This window comes from Pleurodeles waltl, chromosome 11 (assembly GCF_031143425.1).
Source record: "Pleurodeles waltl isolate 20211129_DDA chromosome 11, aPleWal1.hap1.20221129, whole genome shotgun sequence".
NCBI classification, from domain to species: Eukaryota; Metazoa; Chordata; class Amphibia; order Caudata; family Salamandridae; genus Pleurodeles; species Pleurodeles waltl.
The window spans coordinates 840,391,868-840,411,138 of record NC_090450.1 but is presented as its reverse complement, the minus strand read 5'-3'; positions in this window follow the sequence as shown (position 1 = coordinate 840,411,138).

The window sequence follows — 19,271 nt, the reverse complement described above, 5'->3', positions numbered from 1 at the left end:
ATGTAAATGTCAAGAAAAGGTAGCGCGCAATGAACAACAAAGTTAAATGCTCATGAAACGAGTTGCACGTCTTGCCAACTCGTAAAACATCATGTAAATGTCAAGAAATATCAGCGCGCAATGAACAATAATGTAATAACGAAGTCAAATCTTTATGGAATAAATTGCACGTCCTCCCTATTTGCAAACCACCATACAAATGTCAAAAAATGGCAGCGCACAAGTAATCTGTTATTCATTTAAGAATTAAAATCAAGAATATGAAGATTCTCAATTACGGTGTTGGGAAATGTCCAAACACCGTCTTACCGCCTGGAAACAGTGATCACCAATGAGAGATGAGTGCAGAAGACTGGAAAATCCAAATAGGCCGCCGGGACAGGAGCTCAGGAAGAAGCTGCTGCTCTGCACCAGGACCTCTGAATAGTGAGCACTGGAAGTTGGGCTGACTCTCTTTTATAGAGTCTTGGCCCAGCCTAGAACCACGCCCAGGCATGTTGCAGGGAAAGTCTCCAGAAGGCCCTGGAAAGGGACCACACCCTAACACACTCTGAATGTCTGCAGCAATACATTGTAAATGTTCAGTATTTATAAGCACCTTAAAAATGAATCTTTTGGATGGAATTCTGCAATGCAAAAGGTTAAACAATAACATATCATCACAATGCATAAATTACTTTATCTTGCGAGTGTTGGGTTTTTGCATTCTAGATGCCTGTAGAGAGCGCACTGTCCTGGTGTTGACAGTACTCCCCTCTCCCAGGCGCGCTCTAGGGCCTGGTTTATCTGGATTGAGACGATGAAAGCGTCTCACAAGTACTGGAGCATGAACATCAGATGCGGAAACCCATTAATTATTTTCAGGGCCATAACCTTTCCATGAGATTAAGTACCATAGGTTACGCCCTCTCAGTTTAGAGTCCAACACTTTCTTGACTTCATATTCTTCTTCCCCCTGTACTAGAACAGGAGCTGGATGAGGGCGGACCTTTTGGACTGCCTTTTTTAAGAGGGAAGTATGGAACACTGGATGAATCCGTAATGATTTTGGCAATTGTAGTTTATAGGTCACAGGATTGATTTGCTGAAGAACAGTGTAAGGACCTATACATTTGGGGTTGAACATGTGCTTCGTCTTGAAGTCTATGGGGGTCATTCTGACGCTGGCGGTCATGGACCGGCCGGGCCAACGACCGCGGGAGCACCGCCAACAGGCTGGCGGTGCTCCATGGGCATTCTGACCGCGGCAAACGGGAAACCGGCGGTGTCCCGCCGGTTTCCCGCTGCCCAAGGGAATCCTCCATGGCGGCACTGCAGGCAGCGCCGCCATGGGGATTCCGACCCCCTTACCGCCAGCCTGGCTCTGGCGGTTTTGACCGCCAGAACCTGGCTGGCGGGAACGGGTGTCGTGGGGCCCCTGGGGGCCCCTGCAGTGCCCATGCCAATGGCATGGGCACTGCAGGGGCCTCCTAACAGGGCCCCACCAAGATTTTCAGTGTCTGCCAAGCAGACACTGAAAATCGCGACGGGTGCAACTGCACCCTTCGCACCCCTTCCACTCCGCCGGCTCCATTCGGAGCCGGCATCCTCATGGAAGGGGGTTTCCCCCTGGGCTGGCGGACGGCCTTCTGACGGTCGCCCGCCAGCCCAGCGGGAAACTCAGAATGGACCGCCAGGGCCAACGACCGCGGGAGCACCGCCAACAGGCTGGCGGTGCTCCCAGGGCATTCTGACGGCGCCGCGGTCAGAAACGGGAAACCGGCGGTGTCCCGCCGGTTTCCCGCTGCGCAAGGGAATCCTCCATGACGGCCAGAACCTGGCTGGCAGGAACGGGTGTCGTGGGGCCCCCTAACAGGGCCCCACCAAGATTTTCAGTGTCTGCCAAGCAGACACTGAAAATCGCGACGGGTGCAACTGCACCCGTCGCACCCCTTCCACTCCGCCGGCTCCATTCGGAGCCGGCATCCTCATGGAAGGAGGTTTCCCGCTGGGCTGGCGGGCGGCCTTCTGGCGGTCGCCCGCCAGCCCAGCGGGAAACTCAGAATGACCGCCGCGGTCTTTCGACCGCGGTACGGTCTTCTGGTGGTTAACGCCAGGCGGGCGGCTTCCGCCGCCCGCAGAGGTCGGAATGACCCCCTTAGTCTCTCCGTTTGACCATCTGTTTGAGGATGGTGGCTAGTAGATAGGGTAGATGTCACTTGGAGTGTTTTACACCATGTCTTCCAGAAGTTGGAGGCAAATTGGGATCCCCGATCGGAGAGGATCACTTTTGGCAGTCCATGATAACGAACCACTCTATTCAGTAAGATAGTTGCCAGTTCACTAGAGGTGGGTAATTTCTTATAGGCAATGAAATGTCCATATTTCGTGAGACTATCTACTACCACCAGAATTACTGAATGCTGTTGAACCACTGGCAGACCTGTAATAAAGTCTAAAGAGATGTGTTCCCACAGACGACTTGGGGTTGGGAGTGGGTGTAACAACCCTTTCGGTTTTGAATGACTTGTTTTAGTGCGAGCACAGACTTCGCAGTTGTTTACCATTGTTTTTACATCCTTTATTAAGGTAGGCCACCAAAAATAGCGTTGGATTAATTCAAGAGTTTTAGGAGTACCAGGGTGACCTGCTGTAGGTATAACATGCAACCAATGAAACACTATCTTGCGAAGTTTGGTAGTGGGCACGAACAAACGAGCATTGTAAAAGGGTAATCCTTGCTTGATTGATCTTTTCGGATCTGCTTGGGCCCACGCCTGCCATTTTTCAACAGTGAATGAATTGCGGATGTCTTCAAATAAATCTTTTGTTTTTATGATACATAGGACCTTGTCAGGAGCAATGATAGCTCTGGAGGTTTGAACTGCAGGCAATGTGGTAGACTCTTGGCGGGACAAGGCGTTTACCATGCCGGAAGGTTACCACAAAATCAAACTCGGCAAAAAACAGCATCCAGCGTAATTGCCTAGGAGTCAAAAGTCTGGCAGAACTCATGAATTGAAGATTGCGATGATCACTATATACTGTGACAGTATATTTAGCTCCCAACAAATGATGTCTCCATTCTATAAAGGCATCACGAATCGCCAAAAACTCTTTTTCAGCAATGACATAGTTCTGTTCGGCTTCGTTCAACTTCCGAGACATGTAAGCTACAGGATGAAGCTGACCAGTGTCTTTGTTTCGTTGTGACAAGACTGCTCCTATCGCCACATCTGAAGCATCAGCTTCCACTGTCAAAGGTCGATCCGCATCTGGATGAGTCAAGACTGGGGCAGTGGAGAAAGCTTCTTTCAAAGTTGAAAAGGCTTGGTCTGCTTCTGGGGACCATACAAATTTTTCTTTCTTTCCTAATAACTTAGTAATTGGAGCCACTTTCTGGGAGAAATGATTGATGAACCTCCGGTAAAAATTTGCAAAGCCCAGGAAACATTGTACATCACGAACAGTCTTTGGGATGGGCCATTTAGATACGGCTTTTACTTTCCTTTCTGCCATCACCATACCTTGAGGGGTAAGGATAACCCCTAAAAACTCAACTGTGGTAACATGAAACTCACACTTGGTTAGCTTGCAATATAAATGGTGTTTACGAAGGGCTGCCAAAATTTTCTTGACATGTTGAACATGTTCATTCTCATTGTCTGAGTAGATCAAAATGTCATCAATGTAAACTATGGCAAAGATATCGAGATACTCTCTAAGAACGTCATTTAAGAAAAATTGAAATGCTGCTAGAGCATTGCACAGACCAAAAGGCATGACGGTGTATTCAAAAAGGCCATATCTTGTTTTGAATGCCGTTTTCCATTTGTCACCCTCTCTCATTCTGACCAAATGGTAAGCACCTCAAAGATCAAGCTTTGTGTAGATTTTTGCTTTCTTTACTTGTTCCAGTAAGACCGGAATTAGAGGCAAAGGATATTTGTTCTTGATGGTGATTTTATTCAAGCCCCTATAGTCGATACAAGTTCGAAGCTCTCCGTTCGCTTTTGGAACAAAAAACAAAGGAGAAGCTGTGGGAGACTTTGAGGGGCGGATGAAACCATTCTCTAAGAATTTATCCAAGTATTTTCGTAAATGTTGATTTTCATGTTCTGACAGGGCATACACACGACAGTTGGGAAGTATTCCCCCTGGGACTAGATCAATTTGACAGTCATAAGATCTATGAGGAGGTAAGTTCTCTGCTTCTTTCTCATCAAATACATCTTCATAAGACGAATACTGTTTGGGCAACTGAATTTCTTTCTCTGCTGCAGTAGCTATGTAAGAATGGCGAACTTCCGATTCTTGAGTCCTTTGGAGACAATGTTCTTTACATAGCACTGATGAGAACACAATCTTTCGTTCAGCCCAATTAATCTCTGGATTGTGATGAGTTAACCATGGCAAGCCAAGGATGATCCCATACTGGGGAGCATGGATCACGTCAAGGATGAGTTCCTCTTTATATTTCTTTCTTTGATTTTTACCTTCACAAATTATTGTCAAGGGAACAGTCTGAAGAGTTATCGGACCTCCAGTCAAGAGTTTTCCATCAACTGCCTGGATGGTTTCTGGAGTCTTCTTTTCAATACATGAGATCCCCCATGCATGAACCTGAGACTGGTGTCAACAGCCAAGGATGGTTTGAATAGCCAGAGTCACCTGTGAACACATTGTGATAACAACACAAACATGTATGTGTGACACGCTATGATGTGATGGCAGAAGACATACATTACAAACATACAGTTCCATAGTAACTTACCAACCAGCCAGGCACTCTCTGTGTAGAGTTGTGTCATCAGCAGTGGGATATTGCTGTTTCTCATGATGAAGGAATCATTTACAGATCAGGGATACTTGGCTGTGACTTGTGAGATATACTGCTCTGTCAAACACACCACCAGAACATTAATTGAGTGGCAGTTTTTCTTGTTCCTCCACACCTGTTCATTTGCACTGGGAGGGGCCAAGGCTACATGGGTGCCATCAATGGCTCCAACCACATGTGGAATGTGTCCCAGCTCAGAAAAGTCTGCCTTCACATAGGCCAAATCCACTTGGTGGGGAAACCTGATGTAGTTGTACAGGTGTTTCAACAATGCACCCAGTACATCCTTCAAAACCAGACTGAAAATGGGCTGAGACATCCCTGCTATAAGAGCCACTGTATTCTGGAAGGACCCTATGGCCAAGGCTCGTGGCACTGACAAAACCTGAACATTGCAAGGTATGCCATAGGGATTGCGAATGGCAGGCATCAGATCTGGCTCCAACTGATCACATAGATCGCTTATTGGTATGACAATTCAGACAATATATCTGAATGACATGCCTTTCCTCCATGGTGTGCAGATCTACCAGTGGACCTTACACTGGTGGTTGTCTCACTCTCCGTATGGCAGGATAACTATGTGAAAATACTAAACATAGGATGTTGAATGCAGAATGCACACATCTATTACAGCTATTTATATTCCTCACACCTAACAGCTGTCGAGGACCGCTACAACATCTGACATATGCAGTTCCGCACATAGCTATGTCTCCTATTTGACACCCCTTGTTGCACATTGCCAAACATAAAAATAATATATAACTTTTGTAACTACTGTAACTGTCACTGTGTGTAAGACTTAGCACTTTTACATATATCTCACATATTGTTGGGCTTATTCATTTTTTTCTGACAAACAGGAGCCTCTGAGTAGCTGTTCAGAGCTATCACCACATGTTCTCACACAACACATCATATAGCACATATGCACAATATGTCACCCAAACGTGAGGGCAGTACATGTAGATGAACAGCACAAAAGGGGATTAATGACCCTGATTTGGAAACACTACCATACATGAAATGTGCTAAAAATGGCTGTCGTCTGACCTACTGTACTGGAAAGGTAGAAGTGACCTAAGTCTGCCGGCAGAAGTCGTCATTGCGGTAGGTGGTCACAACTGCGTTGCAGCTTTCTATTGGAAGACATTGCAGCCTTTGGCGGACTCCGGCCAATGGCGATGTCTGCCAGGGATCACGGTCATGTACGTGGCGGCTGTGACCGCCATCTTCTGCAGTATTGCTCACTCGACTCCTGACACTGCTGCCAGCAAGACCTCAACTACTTGAGCTGCTGCGTACTGCCTCTGGAAGCTACCATGCCACATCCTGCAGGCAATAGGACCCCTGCCTACACTGAAGAGCTTGAAAAACTAGTGGAGGAGGTCCTACCCCAGTATGAACAGCTATATGGAGCACCAGTGGAGCAGGTGAGTCCAATGTCATAGCAATGCATGATAGGTGTTGTGTTAGTCGGCGTACTGTTAATGTTAAGTTGTCAATGTGTTGATGCATACAGATGGTATATTGTGGAGGTGTGAGAGCAGAGAGGATGGGTATGTGTGCCAACTTGCTATGATTGATGTGTAATGTCCACTCCTATTGGTATGGTGCCTGTGGACATGACTTTCTGCTTTTGTCTTTGACATCCATGCAGGTCAACATCCATCAGAAGAAGGGGATTTGGCGAGCCATCACCAAGCAAGTGCAGAACTTGGGGGTCCACAGTGTGTAGAGCACCTATTACAGAAAGCTGTGGGAGGACCTGATACGCTGGGCCCAGAAGACCGCTGAGGCCCAGCTGGGGATGTCCTCCCAATGAAGGGTCGTGCCCATCAGACCATGACCCCCCTAATAGCATGCATTTTGGCAGTGGCCTACCCTGAGGTAGATGGGCATTTGATGGCAGCACAGCAGCCACAAGGTGGTAAGTACTAACTGAATCCATGTGCTTTACTCTGATAATTTGGTGTATGCTGTCTCAGTATAGCAGCAGTGACAATGTAGTAGACGCTACAGGTGTGTTGACTACTGAGAATGCATAGTACTCCAGTTCCCATTATAAAATATAGTGATCTTACCTTCGGGTTGTGCATGGAAACATGTTGATCACCTGTGTCCAGCAATATGTATGACTCTATGTGGAGATGCACAGGTGACTGAGTCACATATGTTCCTCTACCGAGCCATATATACGTCTGTAAGATGTTGTATCATCCTTCCATTCTAGTGTTCCCAGGTCCAATATTCCAATTAATGTTTAATATACCTCTAAGGTGTAATGCCTCTCCCATTACAATGGATCTGTTCTATGGGCAACATTGGGCCTGATATATTAGTTACAGGGCCAAGGTATTCAGTGTCCTGAAACAGTTGTGTAATTCATATAAGGCAGGCATCCCATTCAGGCAATTGGTATGGCCATCTAGCACAGTCCATACGTGAATTGAGGAGTTGTCCCCATTGTCAACTCAAAATCATGCAATGGGGTATGCGAAGTTTGTGACGGATGGGCATCCAACAATGGGAAACTCATGTTGTGTATTAGCCCTTTACATTTCTTGGAATCACATTGACATGTGGACATATAACTTGTTTCCCAATGCCTTTGTTGTACATGAGGTAAGTGGCTAGGCAGTTTTACCCTTAAACAATATCATTTGTCAATGCTAGATATGCCAATGCCATACCCATAAAAGTGCAACCTATGGTTTATCCTGCCTACATCATGTCTCAAAGGATACTGGGTGGCTGGAAATGTATAATATCTACTCTTTACTACACTTACTTTAGCTGATGTGTGCTGTTTGGACAGGATTTGGTAGTGGCTCACATCTATTGAGCCACATTTAATAGTTTAGCTGTACTTCCATTTCGCATACACCGGTTGTTGTTGGGGAATATGTTGTCAGTGAAATAGCAGTCATGTAGGTGCATGTGTCATTTATGTGTACATAGGTTTTCAGCAGGGAAAGTGTTTTGTCAGAACTTTTCTCATTGGAAGCACATGTCAGAACACCTGTAAGTGAAGTATGTGTATACATATTGACATGTGGTGGCTCTGAATCAGAATGTAAGGGGGAATGTTATGAGCCCTCATAAAACATACAGGGATCTCTATGGTTTGTTGTAACTATGCTCTCTGTGACCTTCTATGGATGTATCTTGTGTGATAAGTATCCCACAGTTGCAGTACATGGAGTCATGGTATATATGTCTGTGAATAGTGACTGCTGAAAATACTGCCAGTTTTGGAACATGTATTGACATAGATATTCTCAAGACATGGAACATCAAATTAAGATGGCCATTGTATGAGACTGCCTCATGTTGTGTATTCATCAGTGTTTGTTGCCATTTTGTCTGGTATGTACAGAAGTATCAACTAGGTATGTGATTGGAAGACTTGGGCCCATATTTATACTTTTTGACGCTAAACTGCGCTAACGCAGTTTAGCGTCAAAAGATTTAGCGCCGTCTAACGCCATTCTGAAGCTTCATGCGGGCGCCGTATTTATGGAATGGCGTTAGCCGGCGCTAGCAGACCGGCGCTGCCTGGTGTGCGTGTAAAAAAAACACGTAGACCAGGCAGCGCAGGCGTAGGGGGAAAATGGCGTTAGGGCGTCTTAAAATGGGGCAAGTCAGGTTGAGGCAAAAAAATCGCCTCAACCCGATTTGCGCCATTTTTTTCGACGCCCAGACGCCATTTAAATGACTCCTGTCTTAGTAAAGACAGGAGTCATGCCCCCTTGCCCAATGGCCATGCCCAGGGGACTTATGTCCCCTGGGCATGGTCATTGGGCATAGTGGCATGTAGGGGGGCACAAATAAGGCCCCCCTATGCCACCCAAAAAAATGAAAAAAAATAAAAAATTATACTTACCTGAACTTACCTGAATGTCCCTGGGATGGGTCCCTCCATCCTTGGGTGTCCTCCTGGGGTGGGCAAGGGTGGCAGGGGGGGTCCCTGGGGGCATGGGAGGGCACCTGTGGGCTCATTTTGAGCCCACAGGCCCCTTAACGCCTACCCTGACCCAGGCGTTAAAAAGTGGCACAAATGCGGGTTTTTTGACTCAACCACTCCCGGGCGTGATTTTTGCCCGGGAGTATAAATACGACGCATTTGCGTCGCCGTCATTTTTTTAGACGGGAACGCCTTCCTTGCATCTCATTAACGCAAGGAAGGCGTTCACGCAAAAAAATGACGCTATTTGCCCATACTTTGGCGCTAGACGCGTCTAACGCCAAAGTATAAATATGGCGTTAGTTTTGCGCCGAATTTGCGTCGAAAAAAACGACGCTAATTCGGCGCAAACGGAGTATAAATACGGGCCTTGGTACTCTATCCTATGTGATGAGAAATGACTTCTGGTGATTGACTAGGCAGGTGTGTACTCGGAGTATTCATTATTTTGACTTATCTGTCAATTGCATTTTCTTAGACTGATAAAATGGAGGACAGTGATGAGCTGTATGGGATGAAATATGTGCTTTAGCTAGGCAATGATGAGAATACTGCCTTATAGTTACAAGTGATTTGATGGAATGTCAAGTAGTGTTCAAACACTTGGCTTATGATCCTTGTGGACATATGACAAATGGGATAGTTTGAAGTATCATATTTGAACATGATGTGGTATATGAAGGTTTACAATTGTGACTTTCCTGCCAAGAGATGTACATATACAGTTATGCATGTTGTAATGTGTGTATGTGAAGAATGTGATGACTCTCTCTCTCCCTCCCTCTCACTCTGTTTGTGTGCGTCAGCATCAGTAGGCAAAGAAGACAGGTGAGTGGGGATGCTGCCAGCCACGGGACCCAGAGTGCTGGAACCACTGACAGCGAGGGACACAGTGGCTCAGAGGGTGAGGGGAATGCCACGGGGGAGATAGGATCTATGTCATCATCCTCAGACTCTTTCTCTTGTGGCCACTCCCTGTCAGTGGTGGACCCATTTAGGACCATCCCAACACCATCTTTGTCTACCACCCCTCTTTCTACCACCCCCTCCCTGTTAACTCCCTACCCAGTTGTCCATACCTGCTCACCCAAGAGGGTGGGCATCTCATTTGCAGCAGGCACCTCTACCCCATCCCTTGTCAGCCCTGCTTCCTTCAGTGAGAAGGCTCTTGTCTTCCTGAGATTGATCTCTGTGGGTCAGTCGACCATCATGAATGCCAACCAGGGACTTGCAACTCAAGTGCAACAAAGTAATGTATTGCTGGAGGGCATTCACTGGCACTGGCTGGCCTACAGAGAGCCTTTCAGGCTCTGGCCTCTGCACTGATGGCAGCCAGTGACCCTTTGTCTTCTGTCCCCTCTCCACCTTCCTCTTCTCAATCCCAAACCCCTCTTCCACGCCCCAGCCAAAGCACACAGACAGACAAGCATGCATCCACCTCAACATCCAAAGGTAGCTCTGACAAACACAGGCACAAAAGGACACACCATCTGCATGCACACAAGCAACATACACCTACAGACACATCAACAGTCACAACCAGCCATGACACCCCCACCACCTCCAGCTTCACAGACATGACACCTGACACACCTGCAGGCACCACACCAACATTCACAGATCCAGACACTACACCTATCTTACCTACAGACATCGCAAGAGCAGACCCTCAGACATCCACCCCTGTCACCACATCCGCAGACACCACAAACACTGATATGCCTACATGCAGCACATCTACCATACATGCAGTCACCACCCCAACAGTCACTCATCAACCACTATAACTCTCAGAACCTCCACCCCTCCTCCCAAAACACATAAACGCCCACACTCACCCACCCAACAGACACCTACAAGCATACCTGGTACATACATGCACCCAAGACATTTACAACTACACCTTTTACAACCACTCCCTCTCCCTCCACACCCAAGCCCTTTTGCTATGACCATCCCCGTATGTCAAAGAAAGCTTTCCTCTCTGAGTTTTCCCTTTTCTCTACTCCTCTCCCACCCTGTGATACCTATAAATATTCTTTCTACCTCCCCAAGTCAGGCTGTTCCACCTCCAAAACCTCCCCTGCTAGTACCCATGCCCCTCCCTTCACCAAGAAGTCAACCCCTCCCAAGAGTACCCTAGCCCCCCAAAACCTCTACCTAAGCCCCCCAAACCTAAAAACAAATGACCCCCTCCCAATCCAAAGCCCAAAGCCCCTCTTTCTGGCCCCCAATCCATGAGGTGCCTGCCTGCCTCCTTGATGCCCCGTCCTGTGAAGGTTATATGGTAGTAAGGAGTCAAGTTGGGGGCACAAGCATGTGCTTTGTGGGCATGCTACACATATATTTGTTGGACTGGCCTCCGGCCTTGGACATTGTTCATTTATTTAAGCCATAATATATATTAGAACCAACCTGTTGTTGGTTCTACATTATATCTTTGTCCTGCATTTCTTTACTTAGGGCAATTTTGGTCTTGACTGACATTGTGTGTGACCATTTGTGTCTCAGTGGTCGTTATGCTACCTGTTTTGTTTGGGCAGCATGTGTGGTTGTGTGCATTGCATGTGTCCACCAGTGATGGGTGAGTTTTGTGATGGCCACGTGTATGTTGTGGACATGTTGGTGTGTTTGTGTTGACATGTGTTTGCTGCAATGTTGTGTGCCTTTGTGTGCTTGGACTGTGTGTGTGAGTCTCTGTGTGGGGAATGGTATGTCAGATACGTTGTGAGATGTATTTGAGGGGTATGTTGTGTGCTGCGTTTTTTGGATGTGCAATTGTGTGTGTTCGTTCCCTGGTGTTGGTATGTGGTGTGAAGGGGTATTGTCTATTGTTTGTCCTTGTCAATGCTTTAATGATGTAGCAATTGTTGTGTCATTTGGTGGTGTGGTGTGTTGTTGTGTGTGACTATGCTGGTGCTATGTATCTTGGGTTTGGTGTGTGTTTTAAACATGTGTGTGTGTGATGGCCTTAGGGTGTGTACCATGTATGTGCTGGTGTGCATGTGGCTGTGTGTGAGTGTGTGTGTCAGTGTGGGGTTATGTGTGTCACCCTCGCCACCCACTCACGATTTGTATGTTGTGTGTGCCTAGGTACAACAGTGACAGGTAAGTGTGTGTACCCACGGATGCTGTTGTTGTCATTGGTTCCAAAGTCATTGGGCGAGCAGGAGCAGCAGGAGGACATGTAGTTCAGGTTCCACGGCAGCCCCAGACCAGTATGGCTTCCTGAAAGTGAGTGTCTCATTTTATTCAGTTGATTTTCGCCTGGGTTTCTGTGGTGGTGCGACCGCGGCAGAAACCTTAGCGGTGTGGAACCTCATAATCTATTCCGACAGAAACATGGTCTCCGCTGGCCTGCAGGTGGCTACTGTTGTCTGGAGTGGCCTGACCACACTGGCAGTGCCGGCAGTGGTTTGGCTGTATTCTGTTGAAAGTACCTTCATGGTCATAATTTGGCGGTCTTCTCCGCCAGCCTGTTGGCAGTTCGACCGCCACCGCCAACATGGAGGTCCTGAGACCGCCAAACTCGTAAGGACCCCCATAGTAGTTTATGCATTGTTTTTTCAGGTTTCTTCTTTACACTCCCTTGGTGTATTTTACCTTAATTATTTCTGTTAGTATTTCTGCATGCATCCAAAAGCACAGCAGGTGTAGCCAGGTTTCTTGGGGGTAAGAGCAGAGCCTACAGGCACTTTTTGCCTGTGTTCGGACCAAGAAGGATTGAAGTCCTTAATTGGTAGGACTAAGTCTGCATGTAAAGAATTTGGTGCTGAATGTCTGCATTTATTGTTGCTAGGGGTTATGGTTGAGTGGCTCCAACCAAATAAGAATATTTTATTTTAGCGCAGGCACAGTTGAGGGTGATTTAGTTAATGACAAATGGGACTCTGGGAAGAGTTCCTTTGCTCTTTTGTTAATTCAAGTTTTACAGGCAGAGTAGTAAGTCAATGAGTCTGATAGCTGGTAATTATTTCATGGCTGGGGTGGCTGTAAGTGACCATTTGCAGATTTTTCAGGAGTTCGAGGATTGTTACTGCTTTGGATTTCCTTGGAGCATTTATTTAGCAGTTGATTAATATGAGATCCATTTTTTGCTGGTCAATATTCACACTGCTAATTGTTACCTCTTGGGCCATTTTACTGTTGATGGTGAGCTCAGTGGTTACCAGACGGACTGTGTGTTTAATGAAGATGGATAATCCACCAGACGGTCGACCAAAAATGCTGGGATACGTGGCTGACTGGAAGATTTCATAATAGCCTGGCAGTAGAGAAGAAGCACATTCCCAGGTTTCTTGCATGCAAATAATGTCATTGGAGTTAAAGTAGGACGTGGCCACACCAGATCTGCTGATACTCCTGAGGCCTGCCACATTCCATGACAAAATTGACAGAGTTTTCCGTGCTTGTGAAGGGTGGTGCTCTATGGTCCCCATGTTGCTAGGGCCGATACCTTGACTTTTCCTGATCCCTCCGCCTGCTTTGCGGGCATGTTAGTGTGACAGTATGAACCTCTTTTCTATTTTGTGCGCAGACTATAGTTATAGTCCGCGGAGCCACAGTTGTATTGATCCCGTGATTCTTCCCCCCCACCTGAGCCTCTTAGAACTGATTTCTGCTCTTGTGAGGGAGCAGTGTTGAGGAGGTTATACTGGTATTTGTCGAGCGGGGGATGTAAAGTTTGATGCCCCAGTCTGCAAACAACTCCCTTGCTTCCCAGATTGCTGTCCTCTGTGCTATCGTTTTCCAAGATGTTTTTTGTGATCTTGTTTTTTGCATTCAGTGCAGGGGGCTCAAACCTTACCCATTCCATGTCTTCCGAGGTGATGTGCCTAAGAGAAGGAATTTGAGTAAATAGACGCAATAAGTTCCCTCTATTTATAATATTTATGAGACCTTTTGAGGTATAGCGTGGGATAAACAGAAGGTCCAGAGAATCCTGCTTCACAGGGTCTGATATAGGTTGACCCACTGACAGTGCTTCTGAGCTAACCCTGTGAGTGGGATCTCTGCTAGCGGAAACATGATGAATTGCGTTTACCGCTGGGTGGAGAGCATGCTCTCTGTTATCCACTGAGGCAGTGATCGGAGCTGACTCTGTGGGCTGAAATGGTTGTGCCCTCCTTATGGCCGTTTGCCGCTCTTGGTAATTGTTCTGTGTGCTATGAGGCATGGGGTACTCCCTTGCCCCTTCCGTGGGGGTGCAATCTGTTATGTGTAGGAAAGTACCATCTTGCCTGGCATGTTACCCCCATTTTTTTACTTGTGTGTAAGTTTGTTTTTGCCTGTCTCACTGGGATCCTGCTAGCCAGGACCCCAGTGCTCATAGTTGTGGCCTAGATGTGTTCCTTGTGTGGTGCCTAACTGTGTCACTGAGGCACTGCTAATCAGAACCTCAGTGCTTATGCTCTCTCTGCCTTTAAAATTGCCACTGCAGGCTAGTGACCATTTTCACCAATTCTATTTGGCACAATGGAACTCCCTTGTAATCCCCTAATTTATGGTACCTAGGTACCCAGTGTATTGGGGTTCCAGGAGATCCCTATGGGCTGCAGCATTTCTTTTGCCACCCATAGGGAGCTCAAACCAATATTACACAGGACTGCCACTGCAGCCTGAGTGAAATAATGTCAACGTTATTTCACAGCCATTTTACACTGCACTTAAGTAACTTATAAGTGACCTATATGTCTAACCCTCACTTGGTGAAGGTTAGGTGCAAAGTTACTAAGTGTGAGGGCACCCTGGTACTAGCCAAGATGCCCACACATAGTTCAGGGCAATTTCCCAGACTTTGGGAGTGCAGGACACCATTACACACGTGCACTACACATAGGTCAAAACCTATATGTAGCTTCAGAATGATAACTCCGAATATGGCCATGTAACATGTCTTTGATCATGGAATTGTCCCCTCATGCCAAATCTGGTTTTGGGGTGCCAATCCCATGCATCCCCGGGGCTCCAGCATGGACCCCAAGTACTGCCAAACCAGCTCTCTGGGGTTTTCACTGCAGCTACCGCTGCTGCCAACCCACATATAGCTTTCTGCCCTCCTGGGGTCGGGGCAGTCCATTCCCAGGAAGGCAGAACAAAGGATTTCCTCTGAGAGAGGGTGTTACACCCTCTCCCTTTGGAAATAGGTGTTAAGGGCCTAAGAGGAGTAGCCTCTCCTAGACTCTGGAAATGCTTTGAAGGGCACAGATTGTGCCCTCCTTGCATAAACCAGTCTACACCGGTTCAGGGATCCCCCAGCCCCTGCTCTGGTGTGAAACTGGACAAAGGAAAGGGGAGTGACCACTCCCCTGTCCATCACCACCCCAGGGGTGGTGCCCAGAGCACCTCCAGTGTGTCCCAGACCTCTGTCATCTTGAATGTAGAGGTGTGAGGGCACAATGGAGGCCTCTGAGTGGTCAGTGCCAGCAGGTGACGTCAGAGACCCCTTCTGATAGGTGCTTACCTGACTAGGTGGCCAATCCTCCTCTGAGGGCTATTTAGGGTCTCTCCTGTGGGTTTCTCTTCGGATAACAAATGCAGTGCACTGAAGGCCTTGGAAGGATGGTTACATGGCAGTAAGGTGACTGGCTTTGAAAGCCTATATATTCTAATCCTGAGAGAGCATATTTTGAATAATTGTGTGTCTGACTTGTTGCATCAGTACTTGGTAGGCTCAGATCTGACTTCTCCCCAAGAATTGGGAAAGAAGACAGACAAATAGGTCAGAACAAGAGTAAACAGAAAAGTTCATACAGGTGCTGACTAGGATGGCAAGAATATGGATGGTAAATCTTCTGACAATGGTGGGGACAAAGATAAAAAACATTATGAATCTTCCTCAGGCCCACAATAATCCTCTGGGAGTGGTGGGTCCAAATCCTCTTCCTACAATCAAAAGAAGCCATGGTGTTATTTATGTAAAAGTAAAGGCCATTGGGCAAGTGATTCCACCTGCCCAAAGAAAAAACCAAGGCTCCCACTACCACAACCCCAACTGCGTCCTCTAGTGCCCCTAGTAATAGCAGTGGTGGTGGGGAAGTCTACTACAAATAGCCAATCAAAGGATGTAGCTGGAATCACCATTGGTAGTGTAGTTGGGGTTGGTCTTGTTAGGGAGACCACAGAGGCTGTTTTAGTCTCTGATGGTGGTATAGACTTTGCCACCTTGGCTGCTTGTGCCCTTAATATGGGTAAGTACAAGCAACTTCCCCTAATAAATGGTGTTGATGTTGAGGCCTACAGGGATACAGGAGCCAGTGTCACTATGGTGATTGAGAAACTGGTTCACCCTGATCAACACCTACTTGGTCAGCAGTACCAAGTGACTGATGTACATAACAACACACTTAACCACCCCATGGCTGTTGTGAATCTCAATTGGTGGGGGTGGGGTTTCTGGTCCAAAGAAAGTTGTGGAAACCACTGATTTACATGTAGACTGCTTACTAGGCAATGATTTGGAGACATCAGCTTGGGCTGAAGTGGAGTTGGAGGATCATGCAGCAATGCTGGGCATTCCAGGGCATATCTTTGGTCCCACAAGGGCTCAGGCCCAGAAGCAAAGAGGACAGGGAAGCTTGGATCATGGAACAATGGACCAAGTGCTCCCAAAAGCTAGGGGTAGAAAGGGTAAATCCTTGCCCACTATCCCTCCCTCTCCAGAAGATTCCCCATTTGAGGAAGAGGAATCCTCTCCCTGTGCAGAACCTACACCAGATGAGCTGGCAGCAGACACTGCTGAGCTTTTGGGTGCAGGGGGACCTGATAGGGAAGAGCTGAGTGTGGCACAGCAGACCGGTCCCACCCTAGAGGGTTTGAGACAGCAAGCTGCCAAACAGCAGAATGGGGATATCACTGATAGCCATAAGGTCTATTGGGAAGATAACCTCCTCTATACTGAGTCAAGTGACCCTAAACCTGGACCTGCCAGGAGATTGGTCATCCCTTTGCAGTATAGGGAGTTTCTTCTGACCTTGGCACATGATATTCCTTTGGCTGGGCATTTGGGCCAGAGTACAACTTGGGACAGACTTGTTCCATTGTTTCACTGGCCTCACATGTCAGAGGACACTAAGGAGTTTTGTTGCTCCTGTCTGACCTGCCAAGCCAGTGGCAAGACTGGTGGCACACCTAAGGCCCCCTTAATTCTACTTCCTGTGGTTGGGGTGCCCTTTGAAAGGGCAGGGGTTGACATAGTTGGACCCCTTGACCCTCCAACAGCTCCAGGCAATAGGTTTATCCTTGTGGTAGTGGACCATGCCACTAGGTATCCTGAAGCAATTCCCTTAAGGACCACTACAGCTCCTGCAGTGGCAAAGACCCTCCTGGGAATCTTTTCCAGAGTGGGCTTCCCTAAGGAAGTGGTGTCAGACAGAGGTAGTAACTTCATGTCTGCATACCTCAAAGCTATGTGGAAGGAGTGTGGTGTAACCTATAAGTTCACTACTCCTTATCATCCACAGACAAATGGTCTGGTTGAGAGGTTTAATAAAACTCTCAAAGGTATGATTATGGGACTCCATGAAAAACTCAGAAGGAGATAGGATGTCCTGTTGCCATGCCTCCTTTTTGCTTATAGGGAGGTACCCCAAAAAGGAGTGGGCTTTAGCGCGTCTGAGCTTCTCTTTGGGAACCCTGTAAGAGGTCCCTTTGTACTTGTGAAGGAGGATTGGGAACAAACTTTAAAAGCTCCAAAGCAAGACATTGTGGACTATGTACTTGGCCTAAGATCCAGAATGGCTGAGTACATGAAAAAGGCCAGTAAAACTTTCAGGCCAGCCAAGAGCTCCAAAAGCAATGGCATGCCCAGAAGGCTGTCCTGACCCAGTATCACCCAGGACAGAAGGTGTGACCCCAAGAGCACTCCAAGACAAATGGAGTGGACCCCATCTCATTGTTGAAAAGAAGGGTATGGTCACCTACTTGGTAGACCTGGGCACTGCCAGGAGTCCCCTTAGGGTGCTCTATGTCAATCGCCTAAAACCCTACTATGACAGGACTGACTTAGCCCTGCTCATGGCAACTGATGAGGGGCAGGAAGAAGAGAGTGACCCTCTCCCTGACCTCTTCTCCACCACTGAAGCTGATGGCTTAGTGGAGGGAGTGGTGCTTGCAGATTGCCTTACTGCTGAGCAGAAGGACAACTGTATAAATCTCTTAGGCCAATTCTCTGACCTCTTCTCACTGATACCAGGTACCACTACCTGGTGTGAGCACACAATCAATACTGGAGACAGTTTACCTGTCAAAAGTAAGATTTATAGGCAGCCTGACCATGTCAGGGATTGTATAAAACAAGAGGTACAGAAAATGCTGGACCTAGGAGTGATTGAGCCTTCAGAGAGCCCATGGGCTAGCCCAGTGGTGCTTGTTCCATAACCTCATAGTAAAGATGGTAAAAGAGAAATGAGGTTTTGTATTGACTACAGAGGTCTCAATCAAGTAACCAAAACTGATGCTCACCCTATACCCAGGGCAGATGAGCTAATAGATATACTGGGTTCTGCCAAGTATCTAAGCACTTTTGACTTAACTGCAAGGTATTGGCAGATTACATTGTCAGAAGATGCTAAACCTAAAACTGCATTTTCCACCATTGGAGGGCACTACGAGTTCACTGTTATGCCTATTGGTTTAAAGAATGCACCTGACACTTTTCAGAGGTTGGTGAACACAGTCCTGCAAGGTTTGGAAGCTTTTAGTGCAGCATATCTAGATGATATAGCTGTTTTTAGCTCCACCTGGGATGAGCACCTGGTCCACCTATGGAAAGTTTTGGAGGCCCTGCCAAAGGCAGACCTCACTATCAAGGCTTTGACGTGCCATATAGGGCTGGGGAAAGTGGTTTATCTGGGCCACCTGGTAGGTGGGGAGCAGATTGCGCCACTGCAGGGGAAGATCCAGACCATTATGGAATGGGCTCCCCCTACAACTCAAACCCAGGTGAGAGCCTTTCTAGGCCTCACAGGGAACTATAGGAGGTTCATCAAGAATTATGGCTCCATAGCAGCCCCTCTTAATGACCTCATCAGCAAGAAAATGCCTAACAAGGTATTGTGGACAGCTAGCTGTCAAAAGGCTGTTGATGAGCTAAAACAGGCCATGTGCTCTGCAACTGTCCTAAAAAGCCCTTGTTACTCCAAGAAATTCATAGTCCAGACTGATGCTTCTGAATTAGGGGTAGGGGCAATTCTATCGCAGCTTAACACTGAGGGCCAGGATCAACCTGTTGCTTTTATCAGTAGGAGGGTGACCCCTAGAAAAAAGCGTTGGTCTGCCAAAGAGAGGGAGGCCTTTGCTGTGGTCTGGGCACTGAAAAAGTTGAGACCATACCTGTTTGGTACTCACTTTATTGTTCAGACAGACCACAAACCTCTATTATGGCTTAAACAAATGAAAGGTGAAAACCCTAAATTGTTGAGGTGGTCCATCTCCCTACAGGGACTGGACTATATAGTGGAACATAGACCTGGGAGAACCCAC